The sequence below is a fragment of the Camellia sinensis genome, chromosome 8, assembly GCF_055761805.1.
Source record: "Camellia sinensis isolate YWXY chromosome 8, ASM5576180v1, whole genome shotgun sequence".
Classification (NCBI taxonomy): domain Eukaryota; kingdom Viridiplantae; phylum Streptophyta; class Magnoliopsida; order Ericales; family Theaceae; genus Camellia; species Camellia sinensis.
This window is the reverse complement of record NC_138968.1, coordinates 180298063-180323033: the sequence shown is the minus strand read 5'-3', so window position 1 is coordinate 180323033 and position 24971 is coordinate 180298063.

The window sequence follows — 24971 nt, the reverse complement described above, 5'->3', positions numbered from 1 at the left end:
CACTCTATTGATTTTAAACCAAAACCCTAAGTTTATCCAAAATCCTCCAAAATTTCAATATTGTTTCTACAACAACAAATAGCTAAGTTATAAACCATATAAGAGTGTAGAAAGTCCCTACCTCAAGTTTAGAAGACCAAGGAAGAAAAGGAGGAACTTCAAGGATGCCAAAACCAAGCTTTGTTCGGACCAAAATGGAGCTCTAAGTGAGCTCGACCTTTTTCCAAAAGATACTAGGGTAGAGAAACCAACGGATCTAGGTGTTTTAAAAGAGAGAATGTGAGTTTTAGAGAGAGAAACTCTAGATCTAGGGTTTTTGAAATGTTTAGAGAGAGAGATCTGAAAAAGTGATGCAAAATGACCTTTTTACGAACTGATATACATACAGTCTGCTCGAGCGTGAGAAGTGACGCTCGAGTGCCCAGACACAACAAGTTATTCTACTCGAGTGCAAGAAGTGACGCTCGAGTGCAGAATGCACACATCTAGTAGTTTTGCAGACTGAAGACCAACGCTCGAGCCGAGACTACTCGAGCGTAGAATACACTCTTCTAGTAGTTTTGCAGACCTGCAAAAGTACTGAGAGTTCACAAAGCCCGCTCAAGCGCAAGAAATGACACTCGAGCGGAGGAGTAAAATTCAGGGCAACAAAAGTTTGAAAACGAAGCAATCTACTTATTCCAAACGCAACCACTACAATCCAATAGCCAAACTCAAACAAGTATAAGGGAAGTAAGACGTGAACAACAATACAAATCCATGAAATCCGAGTTTAGGATACACAATGGGTCGGGTCTAAAGAAAAATCGCTATATGTACCAAAAATGGTAAAAACTATAATACATAGAGAAATTGTTTAGTGTTATCGGAATAAATGTAAGTGTTGCATGTATTCTAATTTTATAATTGTTGATATATATAACACAACTTATTACTTTTGTGTTATTATTCATTCTTCAAATGTGTGGTGTATAACATATAACATATCCTAAATGATCAAGACTCACTGCTAGAAATGGGGATTTTACGCTGTTATAGGTCCCATAAACGCCGTCAAATCCTTTTGCGACGTTTAATACCAAACACCGAAGATGCGGCCGTTGCTATAACTTTATAGCACTTTAGAAACGTCGCTATATGATTATAGGCGGCGTTTTCTAAAAATGCCACTAAAAGTTCTACTAATGGTAATATGACGTCACCATACTATTTAGCGACATTTTTAAAACGCCGTCGTATCTCTTTTTTCAAAAAAAATCCAACCGTTGGTATAATATTTAGCAACGTTTTTAGAAACGCTGTGATAGCCTCTTTTTTTCTTTTTTTTTTAATTGTGCTAATTTTATGTTATTGAACTAAAAAATACCTGTAATTAAACTGAAAAATAGCACTAATATGAAATAAGAACTTCCATTCAAAATACAAAATTAATTCACTTTCCCATTCAATTTAATATCCAATCACCATTAATTACAAAATAACATATCCAGAAATCATGTTTTAACAAAGATATTAGCAGAGAAAGAAATGTTGAGCTATAATGATGGATCCAACTATACAAGAGATGGCAAATTACTACCAAAAAAATTATCCCCAACTCAAAAATATATTCTTGCTTATAACATAAATTTCAAGCTTGGATAAGTTAAATACAAATTGATGAGAGAGTTCATTGTTAGTCTTCACTGGTCTACATGCCTGCATCAGAACATAAAGTGTAATCAAATTTACCAAAATAAACATAAATTGAAGAATTTGTACCCAATACTTATGCACAGTAGACGTCCTGTTTAACCTTTTTTTCCATGACAACCACTTGTTGGATTTGTACCAAAATAAACATACATATATATATATATATATATATATATTTAAATATAAGATCCCAGGAACCCTCTGAAATCCAAACTTTTAGGGCTGACTCAATGGTACCAAACTCATGGAATATGGAAGCACAATAGGAGAAATCATGGAGTTTGGCCCTAACGTGGAAAGGGTGCAGAGCTCTTCTATTCCATTTTCATCATTCCTAACTTCAACAAGTAGATCTTTGCCCCTACCCTCATGAACAAAAGACCATCTTTAAAGGCCAAAGGGTCCATCCATGGAGTCATATCGATGGTCAATAAAACTAATAATAAAAATAACATTTGGCTGGATTTCTATAAAACTAATAAAAGTAATCCATAAAACTATTCAGAAAGTCCAAAATGGAAATCACATCTGCTCTGCTTCATATTCGAACATAAAACATGTCAAACACCCCTCTATGCAGTTAAACAGCCCCCCCATCCCTTCCTCAAAACACCTATTAATACGACCATGCCTTTTTTATTATGTAAAAAACAAACTTTTTATGCACACATGCACATATGGCCATGAACAAGAATGTACACAGAGACAGGAAAATAATTCTGCATATGTATATTAAAATTTAAAATACAGGATTGTGTTAAAGGCACATGTTATGAAGGTTAAAATGATTGTACATTGTAAGCTTGTACAATCAAAATCATACAAATATATGTACACTTAGGACACACATTAACAAGGCCCTAAAACATAATATGAGCTAATACCTTCTTGAGAATTATGTCAAGAAGTTCTGTCCCTGCTTTTGAATCAAATACCTCAGCTTGATGGCTGTTATTCCAAGAAAAAAGAAATTTGAATTCATCTAAACTAGCAATTTACAGGGAAAAACTAGCAATTTACAACATGAAAAGTCAAGCCATGAATAATAAATGTGAAAAAGAAAACCATATTATATGTCTAGAGGGAAATAGTTATCTACCTTTATGATCGACAAGACAAGTTTTGAATAGATATCAATAGTAAGGAAGGAGAGGGACTGGACTTGTTGAGGTGATTGTAGAGGGCCAGAACTAATCACCTCAGAAGATAGGCAATGTGACACAGAAAGTTCCTGAGTTAAAAAAATAAGAGAGAATAGGGAGGGAAGAGGAATTCAGAACTCAGACTATAATACTGTGGACATAACTTCAGAGAAGGAAATTTACAATGAGATAGCTGAAAAACCGATCTGAGAAATCATCCCCTTTCAGCAATCCACTTTGCTGCAATTGTAAGACATAATGGGCACAAGCTGCATCATTTGCACCGGAGAGTTCACATATCCTATACCATTCTGAAAACAGCATTGAAACCTACAGAAAACACATGTTCCAGCAGGAAATGATTACTACAAAATATTTAGTTGACCCTCCAGCTTCAAATCCAATTTCTAACAAGAAAATTTTCCAATCCACCCCCCAAGTTTCCTAGTCATTATTTATTGAAAAAGCAGGCAAAGAAAATGAGGTTTGGAAGAATTTATGAGGAACCATCAAATTAACATTCTATAATGGGCCAAAATGGCACATAATAAACATTATGCCACTATGACTAATACAGGAGTGTAAAATTCTCTAACTGTTGATACGACCAGAGTTTTAATCCAACCAATAGATTGCCACAATAGTAAGGAAAGCCAGGGATAACGTTTGCAATGGTAACAGCCAATTTTTAACCATGGCAAAAAAGCACCAAATTCATTTCTATTGATTCAGAATTATGAAGAGCATGCTGAGCAACAAAAGGTCATATATAACCTGCTCACGAAAACCAGCAGCATCTGGTTCCACTGACTCCACTATGTTATAATCTTCTCTGCTTGCTGCAGAGAGACCAGAGGCATGTGCCAGCAAAAATTTAAATGTTAAGATGCAAAGAAATATTAGACAATTAAAAATTATATAAGACCAATATTTCTGATAACCTTCTACTCTGTAGCTTGTCTAGTATTATCCTCCCCAACAAAAACAGCAAAAAGAGTAGCATTATTGGTAGCAGGATTCTTGGCAACCTCAACCAACTGTTGTAATGACTCTGGAGATCCAAGCCTAGCTACAAGCTATAGGTAAGATCTCAATCACAACCAGGAACAATCTGATTTAGCCACCATATCAAACAAAATGAATAGTCACAAACCTTAGACAACGCATCAACAAAATTATGAAGTTTGGAAATGACTTTTGAATCATTGATCAACAATGTTTGAATAAGGGAAATGGCAAACTCAGTCCCAGCCTCTGCACATTATATGCCAACTAGTTAGTTATGTTACTTCAAGGATTACTCGTGTAGAGCAATATTACTTATACGTACTATCCCTTCCTCCATCAAGCAGCTTAGCCATATGAACATTGTAGTTCACTACAAATTAGGCCAACAGTAATATCTTTGTTGAACTTTAGATCCTCAACAGATTTACTATACTGAAGAACTGAAAAACGATCAACACCAGATAATCAAAACAAATATAGACTTTTCATTTCCATGGAGAGCCATTCCCATGTCCAAATGCATTACATAGAGAAATCATAACAAAGCAGCCACTGATGGTAATATCACTTAATTTCAATAATTCATTCACTAGATGAATTACTAATGCAACAACATAGAAAATTTCTTTGTAAAAGCCTAAACCTAAGCACAATGGGAGAAATCAAATTCATATTCATTTAGAGAATAATAAGACAATAGCTACTTTCTAATATACATAATGAAATTTTTTATGGGTTACAGATACTAAATACTTATTTCGGCATACCCTGATGAAATCAAATTGGTCCAACTTTTTTAGAAAACTGGCCATTTCGAATTTTGCTTCATTGTTAAAGTCAACAAAAAATATAGAAAGATACAGGAAGGAGAAAGAATAATTACCTCTGAAATTATTTCATTAGCTTTTCTAAGAGAATCAGTAACACCATAGGAGAAAGATTCAGAACACTTAAAAATGTCATTAGAAATTAAATATGTAATATGTGATTCTTTGGATAACATATGTGAGAAGAAAATCACACCCCACTTTCATACTTAAAGATCATGACCAATAGAACAGTGTGAGCATAGTCGAAAAACCAGTTTCAGATCTCTAGTACAAAAGAAAGCCAAAAAGAGCAGAGCATAGCCACTTTAACTAGCACGACAAAAAGATAATGAAACAATAATCACCAAGTAGTACTTGCCCAACCAGTTAATTGAAAAAAGAAGGCCAAGAGAGAGAGAGAGAGAGGAGACAATGAAGAAACCAAATTGTTATACCACCTTCATTGTCAAGCAATCAATTGAATCAGAACTTGCAAAGCAAATTAATAAAAGTGATGCAAATAAATGGTTTCATCCAATCAATATATTCAATTACACACCCAAACCAGCAATCAGAATTTCAAAGATTAGAGAACTAGAAAAGCTATAACAAAACCCAATTCACAAACACCAAAGATGAGCCAAAATATTTTGAAGTTCAGATCAGACAGTAAACAAGATCTATGTGAAAATTAGGGAAGTCCACAGAACGGATCACCATCTAAATCTAAACAACAACCTATCTATGAAGAAATTTAATCTCCATTGGTACAAACAACAGATATTGTGGAACACTATATTCATTATCACAATGTGGAACAGATCACCACCGAAGAAGAATCACTGAGTAAGAGAATGAAGAAGAATCGAGAGCCCTAAACAAAAGTATTCACTAAGCAAAACATTGATCCAAAACAGAGATAAATCACTAATAGAACAACTAACCTCTGATCGAAGAAGACGAACAGTTCCAAATCCACGGAGATAAATCACGAAGCTGTGCTCAAAATCGAACTTCGAAATCGAAGAAGAATCACCGAACTGAAGAAGAATCGAAGAAGAATCACTGAGTAAGAGATTGAAGAACAATCGATCCTCTGAGAGAAAGAGAGAGCAAGAGAATGTAATGCATGTATGCAATATGGCTCGAGTATGCAAAATGACTCTAGCTAGCAAAGCATGTCAAATGTAAACACCAACCAAACATGCAAATATGCAATGTGCTAAGCATGCAATGCTACAATGCTACCTAGATAGACAACTAGGCAAAATGATAATCATGTAATAATGCATTAACTACAAGGATGCAACAATCATGCAATGTGATGATCATACTACAAGACACAAATGCATGGACTTACACTAGGATGGAGGAACCTCAGCCACACCCTAAAACAGTGGCCAAAGGTACTAAAATGATGGTGCCAACATGCAAGACAAGCATGCAAACCAATAGGCCTAAGACTAAGGCATAAAAGCCAACTTTCAAGCGCCCTTAAAAGAAGACAAACATGGACATTAGACCAACAAAATAAGAGCTATGGCATGTTAGAATGAGCGCCAAAACCCACTTAGATGGCATCCCAAATGTCTAAACATGGTAGCAAACACAATGACTAATTCTTGAGGCACAAAACTACAACACTTCAAAGCATTGAAAGAAAGCCAAATGCAAGTGTAAGACCACATTACATGGACTGAAATATGATCTCAAATGATGCCAAATTATGGGAATAAGCCAAGTAAAGCATGCTAGTGACCCCACACACCCAAGGCTCTCAAGCCAAAATGCATGGTGGCTATATCAAACATGGAAAATATGACCAAATCAGTACCAAACAGTCCTTAAGCATGGCAAAACATGACCTAAAGCTTCACAAAGCTGAGCCAAAACATGCAAGCATGATGGTCCAAAGGCAATATGCATTTCTAAGCAAAATAGAAGAATACAAGGCAAGTGTATTATGCATGCAAGGGGTCGACAAACCAACATGGGACAGAGGTAAAACATGCTAAATAAACACCAAATAACCTCTGAAATAAAGCCAAACAAGATTAGGCATGCATGCTACCTTTATAAGCCTTAAACACAAGCTAAAGAGACACAAAGGGAGAGGGGTGTCCCTCCCCTATGCAAGACCTCAAAACCCCTTCACTACCACTAAAAATGTCCTGGATTTCAGTGGTGAGAAGGCCAATACACAAAAGTTCCAAGGCTTAACAAAGAAGGCTCAAAATGAGGCCAAACAAGGCCTAAGAGGGGGTGGATGACCCCCAACACCAAAATGACCTTAATGAAACATATTAAGAATGCAAATATGAAACTTTTTTCAGTTTATATCTAAGCTTAAATCAGCTTGCAAGTATGGCTAAGATATGGATCAAAATAAAGCCTTAAAAGGGGGATGAAGCATACAAGGGTGTACATGACCTCTAACAAAAAAATATCCTTAAAAAAATTTCAAGAGGAGCTCAAAATAAGACCTTTTATAGTTTATGACAAAGCTCTAAAATGCTTGCAAGTATGGCTAAGCTATGAAGTAAGATAAGCCTTAAAAAGGGAGATGAGTGTGTTACCCTTGTAGCCAAGAACTTCAGCAGCCTTTAGTCCCAAAAACCAATCCCTTAGCCTCTGAAAACAAACTCCAAGATACTTGGATGGATGATGGAGAGGTTAGGTTATGAGGTGTGGGGTAATGGAGCCAAGAACCTTACACTTTGAAGTTAAAATGGAGGAGATATAGAGGGACAAAGAGGGATATATGTGTATATGCCCTAACCAAGTTCTGAACCTGGTATATGGAGAGGGGAGCCTTCCTTTATAGATCCAAGAGAATAAAGCTTCTCTTAGAAGCTTCAAACCAAGAGCAAAGATCCTCCATACACGTGTATGGAGGATCTAGTCTGTGCCCTCCAACTGGCACAGCTGGCATCCATTCAATCTGTAGAATACACCGGAAGGTCGTCGGCTAGCAAAATTGGTCGGCCGGCTACTTTAACTGGTCGGTCAGCCATCTATTTGGTCGGTCGGCCATCTGTTCTGGTCGGTCGGCAGGAAAAATCTACTCTGCAGGTCCAACTTCAAACAGGTATAACTCTTTTATGTGAACTCCTTTTCAGGTCGTTCTTGTGTCCAAACTGTAGCCCCGAAAGTCTTTTTTCCAAATATGCAAGCCTCACCTCAAAATTCCAACTGTGCAAAAGGTTATGCCTCTTTTGGTGAAAGTTGCTCAGTTTCGGTCCAACCGGGATGATGCCCAACTTCAACCAATCATATCTCCCCCATCCGGACTCGACTTTAAGAGATTCTTGAATGAAAAATGAAGCCCCAGAAGTCTCTTTTCCAACGGTGGTGGTCTCATACCTTAACTTCAAGTGCATAGACAGATAGGCCTAATTTAGCGAGGACTGCTCGACTTTCTCTTAGCGGTTCATACCCAACTTCTTCCTTAGCTAGGTTTCTTCTCTCTTCTCCTCTTTTCTTCAACTCCAAACCCTCGAACAAGGTGTTTTGAAAGATTTTTCAAAGATTTCATCTCTCTTTCATTCATTTCCACTTTGTCCTTGCTCGGTTTATCGAAAAGCGCATCATTTGACAAAATGTGAGCCTCGGAACATTGTAGAAACTTTATTTCAAAAATATTTTGAAAGAGAGGGTTTTAAGGTCTAAAAACCATCCAAAATAGCTTTGGTACAAAATGGGGTGTGAAGTTGAGATTTGTCTCTCTTCTTGCCGAAGAAACTGAGTCTTTGCCCTGCACACCTTTCTCCACCAAGTAAACCATCAGTAATGCCCAAGTCTTGAGGGCGGTCAAAAATGGGGTGTCTACAGGGTTGCATTGCATTTGGGTTGAGTTGCGGTAGCCCCGTGTTGTTATTTGTATTTTTTGAGCAAAGTGCAGGTCATTGCTTAGTTTGTTGCGTGGAGAGGGTTTGAACCAATCATGCCGATAAACTCAAAGCCATGTTTCTTTAACCATCTGTGGACGCGCCCGAACATCCCGGGAGAATCCCGTTTTGTTCATTGGGGCTCACTACAGTTCAGACCCCACGTCACGGTTCTTAATCTGATCTCGCAAAGTGCAATACAAGATTGATAAATCACCTAAGAGTCCAAATCCGACAAATTATTTTGAAAAATTGATTTTTAGAAAGAAGTGCCAAACATGGACTGCTTTGCCAGATACAGAGTCATCACCTAAATGTTTTATTTTGGAAAATTTAGGAAACCCTGACTCGTGCCTAAGGCCACGTGTCCGTCATCACCAAAGTTGCCTCAGCTCGGGAACTTGGGTATGATTGGGGAAGGTCATCCAATGAGCACCCCCGCTCGCCCGATCAAAGATCGGCCACTACTAAACATGATATCTTGTTTTTGAAAACATATGTGTTCTTATTCCGGTTAATTAGCTAGAATTACTATGTGATGCGCACAGCATACAAGTATAGACTGGATCGTCTAAGTTGGAACAAAATATCTCATGTTTGTTTTTGAAAGCGGTTTGCTACTCGTAAGCAGGCTAAAATGCGGATTTTGCCACCCTCAAGTGGACTTAGAAAACATGGTGATTTGCCACTCTCAAGTGGGCTTAAAACTCGCAATCGATGAATTGTTCCAATTTAAATAATCCAACCTTCACCCACAGGCATTCAGGCAGTTATATCACATAAGCAGCTAGCCTCATGGCAAGTACGCTATCATGGCAGTCACTCAAACACATGCAAGGATGCTAAAGCATAAACACTTACCGAGTATTCCAAGTCAAAACAGAAACTAGTTAGTAATCAATGCATGATCCTAGTTCATGTTAAGATGGCTAATGCGACACATGCAAAATGCAACTAAGATAGGCTCGGCTATTCTAAGATGGTATGTGAGATGCTATAGATAACATGTATTCAAACAGGAATTGAAATACAATGCAGTTAGTATGATGCGCCGAGCCCGGTGCATGCAAGACAGATGAATGGATGCAAACATGTGAGCATAAGGATGCTAATTGAAACATAACCTAGAACTAACCATCAAAAGCAGGTAAGTAAAAGGGAGAAAGACGTGGGGTTGGAAGACATTCACACACTCACGCACACTTATTACAAAATTCGCCCTCTCAACAGAGGGTCCGAATAAATAATACAAAACCAACTAGTTAATCTAAGCTAATCTAATTAAACTAGTTATTACACAACAAAATGAATAACAAACTAATTATTACACAACTCTAATTAATCAACAAATTAACTAAGAAAGAAATTTAAATAAGCATGTAAATTAAATGAAGTAGGCTGCCTCAGCTTTGTTTTGAATGACAAAGGACGCATGCATGCTTGAATTGCCTTGTTCGAAAATCCCTCGCGACGCCCCAACTCACTTTTGTTTGCAATTGATCTCAGAAACTTGCACAAAGCTCCAGAGAGATAAAACTCCACCCTGGGAATCTGTGGGAAGGCTGTCGACCAGCTTAAAGGCATGGGAGACCAACTACCGACCACCTTTTGTGGTGGAAACCAAAAAAAGTGGCGCCAGTAAATCTGGTCAGCCGACCAGTTTCCTCTCCTGGTTTCTGGTTTTCTGCAACAAAGGGAAAGAGAGATGCACGGCAAAGTATTTGCAACACATGTGTGCACGACCACTCTCCCCATCATTGCATAAGCTCAGGGGAGTGTAGTCCTCGACCCTCGGGCCACCAATCATGCATTTCGATGCATGATGGCCGGGGAACCAAATTGCACGACTCAATGTGAAATGAATGCACATATAAGCACCGAAAGCCAACAACTCCATCATGGGTAGTCAAGAATGTCGGCGACTGAGAATCGAGGCACGTTTCGTCACTTTGAGTACGAGACGTCCCTCGTTTCCTGTGTTCGAACTAACTCCTATCCCGAACACAATGCAACAAACATGACATGCACAAATGCAACTCTAGCATCCAATCCTAATGCAATGCAACTAAGTGATGCAAACATACAAGGGATAACATGCAAACATGCAACTATCATACACAATGCTATAAGCTACATGGGATGCACAATGCTCATGACACTAGCATACACAACGCACATGGAGCTAATATACATAATGAGATGAACAAGGCATGCACAATGCAATGATCAATCATGCGACAACGTGGCATACTCAATGCTATGGACTACAATGACATACTCAATGCAAAATGGACTTAAACCAAAATGGATGAGCCTCAGCCACACCCAAATCAGTGGCCAAAGATGATGAAAACTAAGGCACACAAAACACATGCAAGCATGCACAATGCTATGGACCAAACTTAGGGCATAAAACACAACTTTCCAAATGCATTGAAAGGATGAAATATGGGGTGCAAGGACACATGTTCCAACTCTGAAAGGGCATACAAAATGACTCCAAATGATGTAAACAACTCACACAATGCATGTTAAATGGCTCAAGCACCGAAACTAGTGAAGTGTATTACACTATAGGCATGCAAGGCAATGCTCAAATGGCCAAACCAACTCCAAGTAGACCCCATGCAGGCTAAAATTGGAGCAAAAGTGAACTAAGATGATGGCTTGAAAGGCACAAAAACGAAGCTCATGCAATGGCTCACAAATAGGGTATAATGATGCAACTCTCAAGCACATTAAAAGAGCGACAAACATGAGAATATGGCCAAGAAATAAGCTCTGAAATAACATTCCTCATAATGCCAAAACATGCAAATACCTCAAGTTAAGCATGGAAGGGACCTTAAAAACTCAAAGCTAGGTAAGGCTATGACACTACAAGCATGCATGGAAAGCATCATTCGACCAAGAGGCCTCAAAACAGAGCTAAGGCAGCCCAAAATATGAACAAAATCAGTTTAGATCAAGGCCAAAATATGCTAGAATAGAGGGCCAAAACATCATACATTTCAAGCTAGTAAACATGATTTACACTACAAGCATATGAAGCATATGAGAGGCTACCAAACCAGCCAAAAATAGAATCATGACATGCCAAATGATGACCAAAAACCCACTGAGACATGACCAAAACATGCAAGAATGAGGTGCTACTTTGATAAGCCATGAAAGGGATTATTCTACACATGCAAGAGGCAAACACAAGGTGACCAAACCAGCCATAGATAGAGTCTAAGCAGGTCCCAAAAGTCACCAAAAAGGGCCTAAACCAAGCCTTGGAAGTATGAAAGTATGTGCCCCTTTGAAAGGCCAAAAATACAAACAAACAAGGCCAAAAGAGAGAGGGTCTCCCCTCTCTGATTTAGGCCCTCAAAACCACATGCCAACCACTGAAAATCCGCTGGATTTTAGTGGCTAAAAGGCCAAGAAAAGATCAACACAAAGGTCTCATGGCATGGCACAAAACAAGGCTAAATAGAGCATGCAAGAGGGTAGATGACCCTCAACACTAAAAGAGCCTTAAACAAACATGAAAAACACTTAAATATGAAGCTTTTTTTAGTTGACAACAAAGCCTAAATATGCATGCAAGTATGGCTAAGACAATGATCAAGATAGAGCTTAAAAAGAGGGAAAAGGAGTTACCCTTGAAGCTCAGCAAAACCAGTAAGTTTTGGGACAAAAAACCAACTCTTCAACCTCTGAAAATACCCTCCAAGAACCTCAGATCAATAGTGGGAGTGTATGGCTATGAGGTGTGGTGCAATAGGTCAAGAACAACACACTTTTAGACCCAAAATGTAGAGATATAGAGAGAGATATATATTTTTACCTTAGCAAATGTCTGAACCTGTGCAAAGGAGAGGGAGGCCCTCTCTTATAGAAAAACAAAGGGTCAAGCTTCTCCAAGAAGCTAAAACAAGGGTGAAAATCCTCCATACACGTGTATAGAGGATACAGTCTGTGCCTTCCAGCTGGCACAGCTGGCACCCACTCAGTGAGGCAAAACAGGCAGAAACCTGCCGACCAAAAGAAGTGGTCGGCCGACCAGGGCAAGTGGTCTCCCAAAAAAAAGGTGGTCGGCCAGTGCAATTGGTGGTTTCCACACTGAAACCAAGCCAATGGTGGGGTGGGAAACCAGAAAATATGGCCCAAAGATCAAGAAAACCAATTTCTCGAGAAGAAAATCGGCTGGCGGGAAAAAATGGTTTTCAAGGAGAAAAGGTGGTCTCCCACCCTTGTACCACCTCTCCAACAAGGAAAATAGGTTTCATGCCAAAAATGAACCAACACGGATGCAAAACGAGAGTTCAGGAGGCAAAGCACGCGGCCGGGGGCCTCAAAAATTGGCTGTTGGGCGCAAAACGTGGTGTATGACCACAAAAGTGGTCTCCCGGGCCACAGTGTCCCTCTAGACAGAGGAAACAAGGTATGTTCCAAAAACCGTGCCAAACGGAGAATGTTAAGCAGTCCCCAGCCGAGGCATGTGGCCGACGACTCCGAAAATCGGAAACTAGTCTCCAAACGGAAACAGTGGCCTAAGACCACGAAAAGTAGTCTACGACCCCTGAGAGATGGTCTACAAGACCTCTCCCTCCCTCCGGGAAGAGAAAACAAGACTTAGTCCGTAGATCGAGTTAAAGTACAAAGGGTCCCGAGGTCCGGAGGTGAGGCTCTCAGCCAAGAACTCTGAAACCTCGAAACGAGCACAACATGCGCGATCACCGAGCGCTCAATCGATGACATCTGAGTCTTAAGGTCGGTCAAAAATGGGGTGTCTACAGTTGCCCCTCTTTGACAGAACTCAAAAGTCATAAGTGACGGGAGTGAATGTCAAAGCCCAGAGACGACTCATTTTTGACAAGGCCGAAGACTTAGACAAACAGGCAAGATAACAAAGAAATGTTCCCGCAGGCAGGGGCAAAATGCAAGAGACATGCAAGAAGTCGAACATAACTTATGTTCATGCAAAGAAAGCTGTAATGTAGCAAATATACACAATAAATGCAATAATTTAAGCAAGCGAATACAGACCAAACTACATCACATGCAGAAAGGATGATACAATTCTCGTTACGTCTCATATGGAGAATACAATACCGTTTGGTTCGTCTGGTCACACCAGCTTCAAATGAACCGTACATATAATATCGTGCCTGTAAAAGAGAGAAACTTAACAGGTACAACATAGTTAGCAACATATGTTCAACGATATATCAAACGCGGATACGTATAACGCCGATGGAAAAGTGCATAGCAATGCAAGCGAAATATGCGTGACGACATAAGTAAAGTATGGGTGCAAGACAATACCAGTGGAACGTGCACAACAATGCAAGTGGTGTGTATAACAATGCAACCTCAAAATGCATGCTTGAAACAAGACGCTGAGTAAAGAAGTACGAGCCTTAAAGAGAGCAACTCAAACGCAACCTCCAATTTACCTCTCGGAGGGGTCGCAACGTACTCAAAAAGGATACACCTTGCTCTTGGTGAGTAACGACGAGCCACACATCGAAGACTTTTTTTGAAGTTCCCGCGGAGACATCTCGCGCTGAAAAGTGCATTTTTCTTGTACTTTCTCGAGAGCCGAGGACTCCAATCATCACCAAAATACACAGGGAGAACCAAGGGACCTTGGAGACCAACCAGGGGGGATGGCCGACCACCTAGAATACCCACCGACCAGCTTTTGCTCACAAGGTGGTCGGCCAGCCAGAAAAACTGGTCGCCCGACCAGTTTACAAAAACTGGGGCAGTTTTGTCCTTTCAGGTTTGGATCTTTAAGTTGGCTTGTCCAAATCACTTTTGCTCACACCTCTAAGGCCGAAATCAGCTCCTCTTGCTCCCTAGACCATTTTCCCCCTAAGATCTGCGCTTTATACGCTTTGTCCAACGCCCCACGCAAAGTTGTTTCGCGAAAACTTTCGATTTTCTTCACTTTTAACCGATTAAAATTTGATTTCGGAGCTTCTTTCTCCATTTTCGCCACTTGAGGTATGTTTGTCTCGAACTTTGGTATATTTTCTCAGGTGTTGACTTTTGTTGACTTTTTCCTTTCCCGAGAGTTGATTTTTGTTGACTTTTTACGATTTTTGGCTCATTTTGCTCATTTTTGCAGATTTTTGCAGATTTCTTTGGATGACAGATCATTTCCATCACAGGGGAGGTTCTCCACATGCCAGGGACGAGCCAGACATCATGTTATTGCCTTCGAGGATCCGGCCTTTTAACCCCGAGAGATAGGACCCTCCGGAGCATGTCTTACCTCCTACCACCTTCTATCATTTTACTGACTTTGAGCGACGAGCACCCGTGGACCTACTGCTACGTGAACCAGAGTCTCATCTGTCCTATCAGGCGCGAGAGGTACGTACCTTACTTCCACGTTCTCTGCAATGTATTTTGCATTTCCTACACATTTCATGCTTTCGCTGTGTATTTTATTTGTTCGTTTTGAACACATTCACATACCACCCGGTCTATTTGGCACGTAGCTTATTTAGGATATGATGCTGACTTGGCACACAGCTCACAGCACAATATTCTATTAATTTGGCATACAGCTCACTCTGAACACATGGTTCATCCTGACCACACAGTTTGTCTCAGGCACACAGCACATTCTCGGGCACACAGCTCACTTTTCGGGCGCACGACTTGTTCTTCGGGCACGCAACTCATTTTTCGGGCACACAGCTCATTTTTTTCTGGCACACAGCTCATTCTTTGGGCACACAGCTCATTCTTTGGGCACACAACTCGTTTTTCGGGCACACAGCTCGTTCTTTGGGCACACAGCTCATTCTTTGGGCACGCAGCTCATTTTCAGGCACACAACACATTCTTTTCGGGCGCACAGCTCGTTTTTGGGCATGCAGCTCATTCTCAGGCACGCAGCTCATTCTCGGGCACACAGCTCATTCTTTTCGGGTACACAGCTCGTTCTTCGGGCACACAACTCGTTCTTTTCGAGCACACAGCTCGTTCTTTTCGGGCACACAACTTATTCTTCAGGTACACAGCTCGTTCTTTGATTCTGAACACGTAGCTCATACACTTTCATTTGTGAACACACAGCTCATTTACTTTATTTGCACGCAGCTTATACATTTTACTTTGGACACACAGCTCGCACATTTTAATTCTGAACACGCAGCCCATACACTTTCATTTCTGAACACACAGCCCATACATTCTACTCTCTGAACACGCAGCCCATATATTTTCTAACACACAACTCATAGACTTCATTTGCACGTAGCTCATATTGAACACGCAGTCCGTAACACAGTGTCTGATTTGATTTGCACACAGCTCATACTGAACACGCAGTCCATAACACAGTATCTGATTTGATTTGCACACAGCTCATACTGAACACGCAGTCCATAACACAGTATCTGATTTGATTTGCACACAGCTCATACTGAACACGCAGTCCATAACACAGTATTTGATTTGATTTGCACACAGCTCATACATTTCATCTTAAAACTGAATACATCTGTTCATTCTGAATGCAAGTATCTTCCCGTCCCACATGGGGTTATGGGTCGATCCTAGCTAGGGAGTGGTATGCGGAGCTCTCAGATGTTGTACGTCACATCGTGGATGAGGCAGGATTTGGATCTTTCTGCGCGGGGATATCTCGTTATCCGGCGAGTAGGACCCTCATGGGGGCGCTTGTGGAGAGATGGTGGGACACCACCAACTCATTCCACTTTTCAGTTACCAGGGACATGCCGATGATCCCATATGACTTTTCTATTTTGACGGGCCTCGACATGACCGGCCGACCGGTCCCCTATGATGCAGACATGGGCGAGTGGGAGGCGACTTGGATTTATCTACTGGGAGTCCGCCCACCGATCGACAGATCATCGAGTAGAGTCAGGTACACCTGGTTTCCCGTGCAGTACAGGGGGACTTCGCCCGAGACTGTCGAGGAGATAGAGTAGTATGCCCGGGGTTTTTTGATGTTCCTCATCGGGACCACTTTGTTCTCCGACAGTGGGAACACGGTTGGACTTTATTTGCTTAGTGCTTTGATAGACCTATCACAGGTCAGCTAGTATGATTGGAGTGGTGCCGGCCTCGCTACCCTTTATTGTTATATGAGCGCGACCTCCCGTGGGCGAGGGAACATAGTAGGTGGCTACTGGAGAGCCTGGGAGGTACATTCTGCCCTCTTGATTTACATTTCTGCTTTTCATCATCTGTACACTGCACACACGGCACACATTACATTTTGTACTCTGCATTCTGCACTTAGTATTCTGTATTTTTTGTATCTACATTCTGCACTCGGCATTCTATATTTTCTGTACATTCTGCATGTTGTACACTGCACCCAGCATTCTGTATATTGACATTTTGCGCTTAGCATTCTGTATATTGTACACTGCACACAGCATTCTGTATATTGTATAATGCACACAGCATTCTGTATACTGACATTTTGCACTCAGCATTCAGTATTTTCAATATATTCTGTGTTTTGGCAGTTGCTGTCTTGCCTTTCACAGCTATGGGTTTATGCATACTTCCTAACGCTGGCCCCTGAGCTCAAGGTGGAGGCACCTCTTGAGATCCCCTACTCTCACAAATTTGAGGGTCGGTGTCGGCCGAGGGCTCAGGAGACTCTGCCCTATCTCCGCCAGTTCTTTTATACGGTACGGCCGATGGAGGTAATCCAAAACTCTCAATTCGGCATGTTTTCAGCTTTGGTTCATCTTGCATATTTACAACATCTAATCAGTTTATGCACTTGTTATCTGCAGATTTCTTGGCAGCCTTGGGCACCCTTGTCAGGAGATGCCCAGTACCGATTCCCTGGGGCGTGGGCCTTTTCTCGATACAGGGCTTTATTTGAGGGGCCAGTTGGCAGGGCCTAGTTTCTGGGGGATCGCTTCATGCGTCAGATGATGGGCAACCCTGATCAGGGTATCCCCTCAGCACCTCCAGATGACATGCGATCCACTGAGGGACTCACTCCCTGGGAGGTCGAGGAGCTTATGTTGGGTACTGATGCAGTTCTATTGCTGGAGGAGGGAGATTACGCGACCTATCGCCATACATACTTGATGCCTCCGTTGTCAGATGTCCGTGCCCCCAGGAGGAGGGCTGCTGACGTGTCTTCCTCGAGTCACACCCGAGCTAGAGATATTCCTTCGACCAGCGGAGCCAGCACATCGAGGGCTGAGGCTAGAGAGATCCCCCCGACTTATCAGTATGCTGGGTGGCCGGATCTTCCGACCGAGTTGACAGGCTGGCGGTATGGGGCATCCTACCCGATTCCATTGGAGCCTTCATTGCCTGATCATCGATACGTCAGTGACCCTAACTTACCACCGGTATGCTTTACAATTTTGATTTATCACTCAGATATTTAGACATTCATTCATTCACTGATGACTTGCACTTACATCTGCAGCCTCCCAGAGAGTATTGCGAGGGGTTACTCGGAGTGGTGGCCTCACTCGAGAGCATGGTCCTGCGGAGAGAGACGCAGCTGTTCATCGCCGACGTCTCGGTACTTTTCGATTTCCTTGCTTTTATCATACTTCTGATGACATACTGAAATTGAACATTCCATTACTTTGGTTGACTGCGTGTGTAGAGCACATCTGACACACCACATTCACATACTACATCTACAAGCATACACTCTACGCAACATTCCCACATCTGCATCTGATATACATACTTTGGCTGATGCATTCAAATTGCCCTCTTTTTTTGTTTTTAGATGCCACTGCTACAGGCTGGGCCATTCAGGCCTTCTCGAGGAGCTGGGAGAGGGGCTCGACTCGTAGCCGAGGCAAGCGTAGAGCGCCTATAAGAGATGATAAGGAGTCCAGCGGGGAGGAGGAGTTTGCGCATCCTCAGTCGGAGACATCCACAAGTAGAGAGGAGGACTCTGGCTCCAGTTCTAAGAGTGGAGGTGATGCCGAGGAGGGTTCTGAGGATGGTAGCTCCGATTCGAATGATGGTGCTGGTGGAGGTAGTGCAGAGGCTGCTCAGTCGAAGAGGATGAATAGAGCCTCCCGGTCTTGAGCTTGACAGCACTGATGCAGATGTTCTTGCTTTATTTTCTTTTTTTGTTTTACTAGTAGTTGTAGCACATCAGCTTTAGGTAGTCTTATTTTCTTTAAAACTTGTACCTTGTTGTAAAATGTTGTAACAAAAGAAGCTATGATGGAATGAAACAGCTTTTTGTTCAAAAGTGTTGTATTTTGCATTCTTAGCATCACATCGCATCATTTTGTACAAAAATGAGATTGAATGGAAATTGAACATTGTACACTGCCAAGTCAGGTAACGAGCCAACATAGCAAACTAAACAACCTAACTTACTAAGAAACGACAAAACCTTAGCAAGTTTACAACTCGATAAGCAAACTGCGACAATGTTGATAAACAAAGAGCAACAATTAGACGAACAAAACTCGATAACTCGATAAAACTTAACAACTCGATAAACAAATCTCAACAACTCGATAAGCAAAACTTAACAACTCGATAAGCAAATACATTTCAGACAAACGGGGCGACGGAACGCATCCGAAACAGAGGTGAACTCGGACCTTTAACACTCCTAACACATGGAAAGGCTAGGAGCTCTCTTCTAGAGACTAGGAAAAGGCCAAAAACCAGCTTTTCTCCATGGCCGACCACCAAAAGTGGCTGGCTGACCAGTTTTTTGCTCAGCAAACCTATCATGTGGTCGGCCGACCAGAAAAACTGGTCGGCCGACCAGTTGGCATGGTGACCTCCAGATTTTTGACACTTGTCCTCCAAATAGTGCCTTATCCTCCATAAAAGTTCCAGCTTCGTGGTTCTCTCATTCCATCTCAGTTTTACATCAAAATGGAAGCATTTCTCATCCAAAATCTTACAACTTGGATTGCTATCTTAGATGGCTCAGAAAAGTTGAACTTCCGAGGCTTCGGCATAAATGCACTATTCACATTGAGTCGCACTTCGCTGCACCTTCCGTTTCTCTATACCGCGGTAAGGTTTTGGAACCCGGTAACACATGTCTTTAGCTTTGGCAGGCAAGAGGTGTGTCCTACCTTCGAAGATTTCCAAGCTTTGATGGAATCCGAACGTGACGAAGAAATCTTGCCCCAGCTTCGCTTCGGCCACGCACAAGCCCTAGGATGAATGTGTGGGGTCATTATGCACGATGCTCGATCTCTGCTCCGCGACAGAGAATTGGACATCCTCAGCTTGATTCATCGCTTTTCTGATGCTGGTGACCGCGGTGATCACCACTGGCAAGGTTTTCAACGTCATGCCCTTTGTTTGTGCATGCTATCTCACGTTTTGCTTGCCCTAGGCTTCAGCGGGTCTAGCATTCATCTGATCGAAGTTGCCTAAGGCTTGAAAGAGGGCAAGAGCTACATTGCCATGATATTGGCCGAGACATTGATGGGCTTGGATGCCTTCCATCACCGGGAAACGACCAGATTTGCAGGGAGTCCACTACTGCTGCAGGTAATGTTCCAACCCTTCCTCATATATATATTGCTCACATCACTCGGCCCTCAGGCTCGGTTTTTCTCACAAAACCCTTTTTCTCACTTTTCTCTCAACGTACACCTCTCTATTCTTTAATCTCTCATTTTTCATCCCTCCCCAGGTGTGGTTGATGGACAAGTTGCAGGTTATGGACTCTTGCCCAGCATACTCAGCTTGCGACTACTTCTTCCGGCAACGTCTAGTCGATGCCCTTAATGAGGGATGGTGGTTCGACTGGATGTGCAGTTTGTCCGCAGACCGTATTGCTTGGCGTTGTCCTTGGCTCAATTTACTGGTAATGAGCTACAGCATATCCTGGCAGGCCGGGATTTAGTTGATTGGTCTGACACATTGTGTCTTCTACTTTCCGTTTCGGTTCCGGCGTCAGTTCGACCATGATTAGATTTGCCCGGCAGAGGGGATAGAGTACCCAGCTGCATTTCTGGTCCGAGGCGCACAGCTAGCTCGATATACCATGGCATGGAGGACGAGAGAGCTTCTGGCCCCTACTCCTACTTTCAGTTACACCCTTTCTAATGAGTGCATAGATTGGCTCAATGAAGAGGCACAGATTGGGCCAAGCTTGGCATCAGAGGCTTTGACCAGCTCTGGGAGGGGATGCGGGAACACCTGACTATGCCCCTGATTTATTTGCTTTAATCAGAACTTTCAAGTTTTCTTTATGAATGTAATGAAAAGCAACTTCAATTTGTGTGCAAGAGCAGGAGAACTCTGTATTGAAATCAATAAAATTGAAAGTTGGGGGTACTGAAAATTTCCCGTTTGGTCCAAAAATGGTCTAAGTTGTAAAAAGATTAATTTGAGAAAAATCAACTTTTATTAAAACTTTTCAAAACCAATTTCGATATGGATCAGAACTGTACACGCCTGAGATCTGTCACTGAGATGCACAACCCCGGATCCCAGAAACTAGAAAGTTGCCCCTAGTCTAAATAGCATTGCACCGGAGATCACAACCGAGCTTTTGAATACTGAATAGACAAAGATGACCAAGGCGATCACATGGACAAAGTTGATTGGGGAAGTGTTTATGGTTGGACTTCATAATGAAGTTGCCTACGTATCCCAAAAATGGGAATCAAGCCTTACGTAGTTCGGGTCAGGTTCACTCGTGTATTAACCCTCACCTTTTACATTATAACTTTTGCCAAGGCGGCCCTTTGCGGGTTTTCAACCTTGCGAGCTCAGTTTATATAATTTTGAATTTTTTGTGCTCTAACTTTTGCCTAGGTTGCCCTTTCGGGTTTTCAGCCTAGCGAGCCTCTCAGGGATAATATTTCTTCAATTTGTCTATGTTGATCGGTTATGAGAACTCTAAGCCATCTAGCTCCATCAGAACAACAGCTCCACCCTACCAAATAGACTTAATGATGTAGGGACCAGTCTAATTGGGTCTAAACTTGCCCCTAAGGTCATGGATAGGAGCTCGGTTGTCTTTGAGCACCAAATCTCCTTCCTTCAAATTTTTGGACTTAACCTTCTTGTTGAAAGCCCTGGCGATTCTTTGTTGATAACCTTGAACATGGTACAGTCCCTTCAGCCTTCTCTCATCAAAGAGCATGAGTTCCTCAAATCTGCTCTGTAGCCAATCTGCCTTAGCTGTCTGACACTCAGCCAGTACTCGTAATGACGGAACCTCAATTTCGATAGGTAGAACGGCCTCCATCCCATAAACCAATGAATACGGAGTCGCTCCAGTAGAAGTTCTAATTGAAGTCCGGTAGGCCCACAGAGCAAATGGCAGCTTATCTGGCCAGTCCCGGTAAGTTTCCACCATCTTCTGTAAAATACGCTTGATGTTCTTGTTGGCGGCCTGAACTACTCCGTTGGTCTGCGGCCGATATGTAGATGACTTGTGAAAAGCCACGTTGTATTTCTCCAACAAGTCAATTACTTCCTTCTTGAAGTGGGAACTATTATCTGAGATAATCTCGTTCGGGACCCCATAGCGACAGATGATGTTGTTCCTGATAAACTTTGCAACGTGTGACGCCTTCAACACTGCATAAGATTGGGCCTCAACCCACTTTGTGAAATAGTTTATCACGACCAGAATGAACTCATGCCCGTTGGACCTTTTTAGAGTGACAGCCCCGATCACATCGATTCCCCAAATTGAAAATGGCCATGGCGAAGTCATATTGTACAGCTTCGACGTCGGGATGTTCATGCGGTTTGCATGGATTTGACATTTGTGGCATCGCTGAACAAAACCGATACAATCCTCCTCTATGGTGGACCAGTAGTAACCCTGTCTGAGGATTTTCCAAGCTAGTATCACCCCGTTTATGTGCGCTCCGCACTCTCCTCCATGGATGGCCTTCATTAGGCGCTTCGACTCTTCAGCTTCAACATACAGCTTATGCATTCCCAAATGACCTCTCTTATATAGTTTTCCTCCGTAGATGATGAACTGAGCGGCCATTCTTCGGATTGCTCTCTTGTCTTTAGCATTTGACCCTGGTGGATACGCTTCTTTCTCCAAGAAGTTCCAGACATCGTAATACTAGGGGTTCTCATCTTGAACCTCTTCTATGGCAGCAATCGATTCGTAGGCCAGTGCAAACTTCTGGTCAATGATGATCGGACGCATCCGGACTCCAAAAGGGGTGTATATCATAGAAGATAGAGTTACTAGTGAATCTGCGAACCTGTTGTTCTCTCTTAGTAGATGAGCGAAGTTCAGATTCTCAAACCGAGGAATCAGCAAGTCCAAGGTCTGGTGGTAAATTCTCATCTTTTCTTTTTTGACTTTCCAATCTCCTTTAGCTTGAGATACAGCAAGGTTCGAGTCCCCGATGACGTCCAACCGTTTTGTCCCTAGTTCTAGGGCCGCTTCTAAACTAGCAATGCATGCTTTATACTCTGCTTCATTGTTCGAGACTTTGAATCGGAGTTTAAATGCTAGAGGGATATGGGAATTGTCGGGTGCTATCAGCAACACTCCTATCCCATACCCGTATTAGTTTGACACTCCATCAAAGTACATCGTCTAAAACTCATCTTCGATATGCAAGATGGCCTCGTTTGGGAATAAGTACTCAACTGCTTTATTCCCCTCAATTGGGTGATCGGCCAAGAACTTCGCTACCGCTCTCCCTTTTACTGACTTGCGAGTCACATACTTCAAATCGAATTCGGAAAGCAGAAGCAACCAACGAGCTAGCCTACCCGTAAGTGCTAGTTTCTCAAAGAGATATTTGATGGGATCTAATCTTGAAACCAACATTATAGAGTGAGCTAACAGGTGGTGCCGCAGCTTCCTGGTAGCCCATACCAAGGCTAAGTAAGCCTTTTCCAGCAGAGTGTAACGGGTTTCGTAATCCAGCATCTTCTTGCTCAGGTAGTAGATAGCTCTCTCTACCTTGTCCTCGGACTCCTGTGCAAGCATGCAGTCCATTGTAGTTTCAGTTACTGAAAGGTACAAAATCAACGGTTTCCCCGGCTCAGGTGGTAACAACACAAGTGGGTTCTGTAAGTATTGTTTGATCTGTTCAAAAGCAGCTTGGCATCAGCCGTCCCATTGGAATTTCTTCCCTTTCTTCAGGAGACCAAAGAGTGGTTCACAAGTCAAGATTAATTTTGCAATAAACCGTCTTATGAATTGCACTTTACCCAGAAAACCTCGCACCTCCTTTTCAGTCCTCGGTGGTGGCATTTCTAAGATGGCCCTGATTTTGGAAGGGTCGACTTCGATACCTCTCTATGTAATCAAGAACCCCAGCATTTTTCCTGCTGTAACACCAAACGTACATTTCTGAGGATTCAGCCGCAACCGGAATTCTCTGATCCTTTGGAAGAACTTTTGCAAGGCGGTGTAGTGGCCCTTTCTTTCCTTGGACTTGACAATCATGTCATCCACGTACACCTCAACCTCTTTGTGGATCATGTCGTGCAATATCGTGGTTGCAGCCCGTTGATATGTAGCTCCAGCATTCTTTAACCCAAATGGCATCACCCTGTAACAATATGTCCCCCACAGGGTGGTGAAGGCAGTCTTCTTCCGGTCTTCGGGTGCCATCACAATCTGGTTGTATCTCGAAAAGCCATCCATGAACGAAAGCAAAGCATGTTCCGCTGTGAAGTCCACTAACTCGTCGATATACGATAAAGGAAAGTCGTCCTTCGGGCGGGCTCTGTTCAAATCCCTAAAATCCACGTATACCCGGATCTTGCCATCCTTCTTTGGCACCGGAACTATGTTGGCCAGCCAAGTTGGGTACTCAGATACTAGCAGGAACCCTGCGTCAATTTGCTTGGTGACCTCTTCTTTAATCTTGAGAGCCCAGTCCGGGCAGATCCTTCTGAGTTTCTATTTAACGGGTCGGGCCTCGAGGTCAAGAAGGATCTGCTGCTGTACAATCTCAAGATCGATCCCAGGCATGTCTTCATAGGACCATGCAAAAACATCTTTGAAATCTTTTAATAAAGCGACTAAGCGCTCGCGTTCCTCTGAAGACAACGTAGACCCGATCTGGACCAGCCGTGGGTCCTTCTCAGTACCAATATTAACTATAGTCATTTCATCAACCAAGGGTTTAACAAATCTCTCCTGCTCTTGATCAATTAATCGTTGTAAAACCGGAGGAATTTCTTCCTCGTCGTTTTCATCAAAATTTTGAAAGTCCTGATTAATACAATAAATCAAAGGCACAGAAAAGTACTCAGAAGCCACAGTCATTCCATTCTCATTAATTACTTCCAAATCGCCCGATTCCTCTGTTACAACAGACTCAAAAGAGAAAGAAAAAGACGACCTAGACAGGACTGTGGCATCCGGGTTGTCACCCCCAGGAATACCGGGCTCAGACTCAGACGAGTTGGAACCTGATTCCGACTCCACAGACTCGGTGGAATCAAATTTCGGCTCACTACCTGAC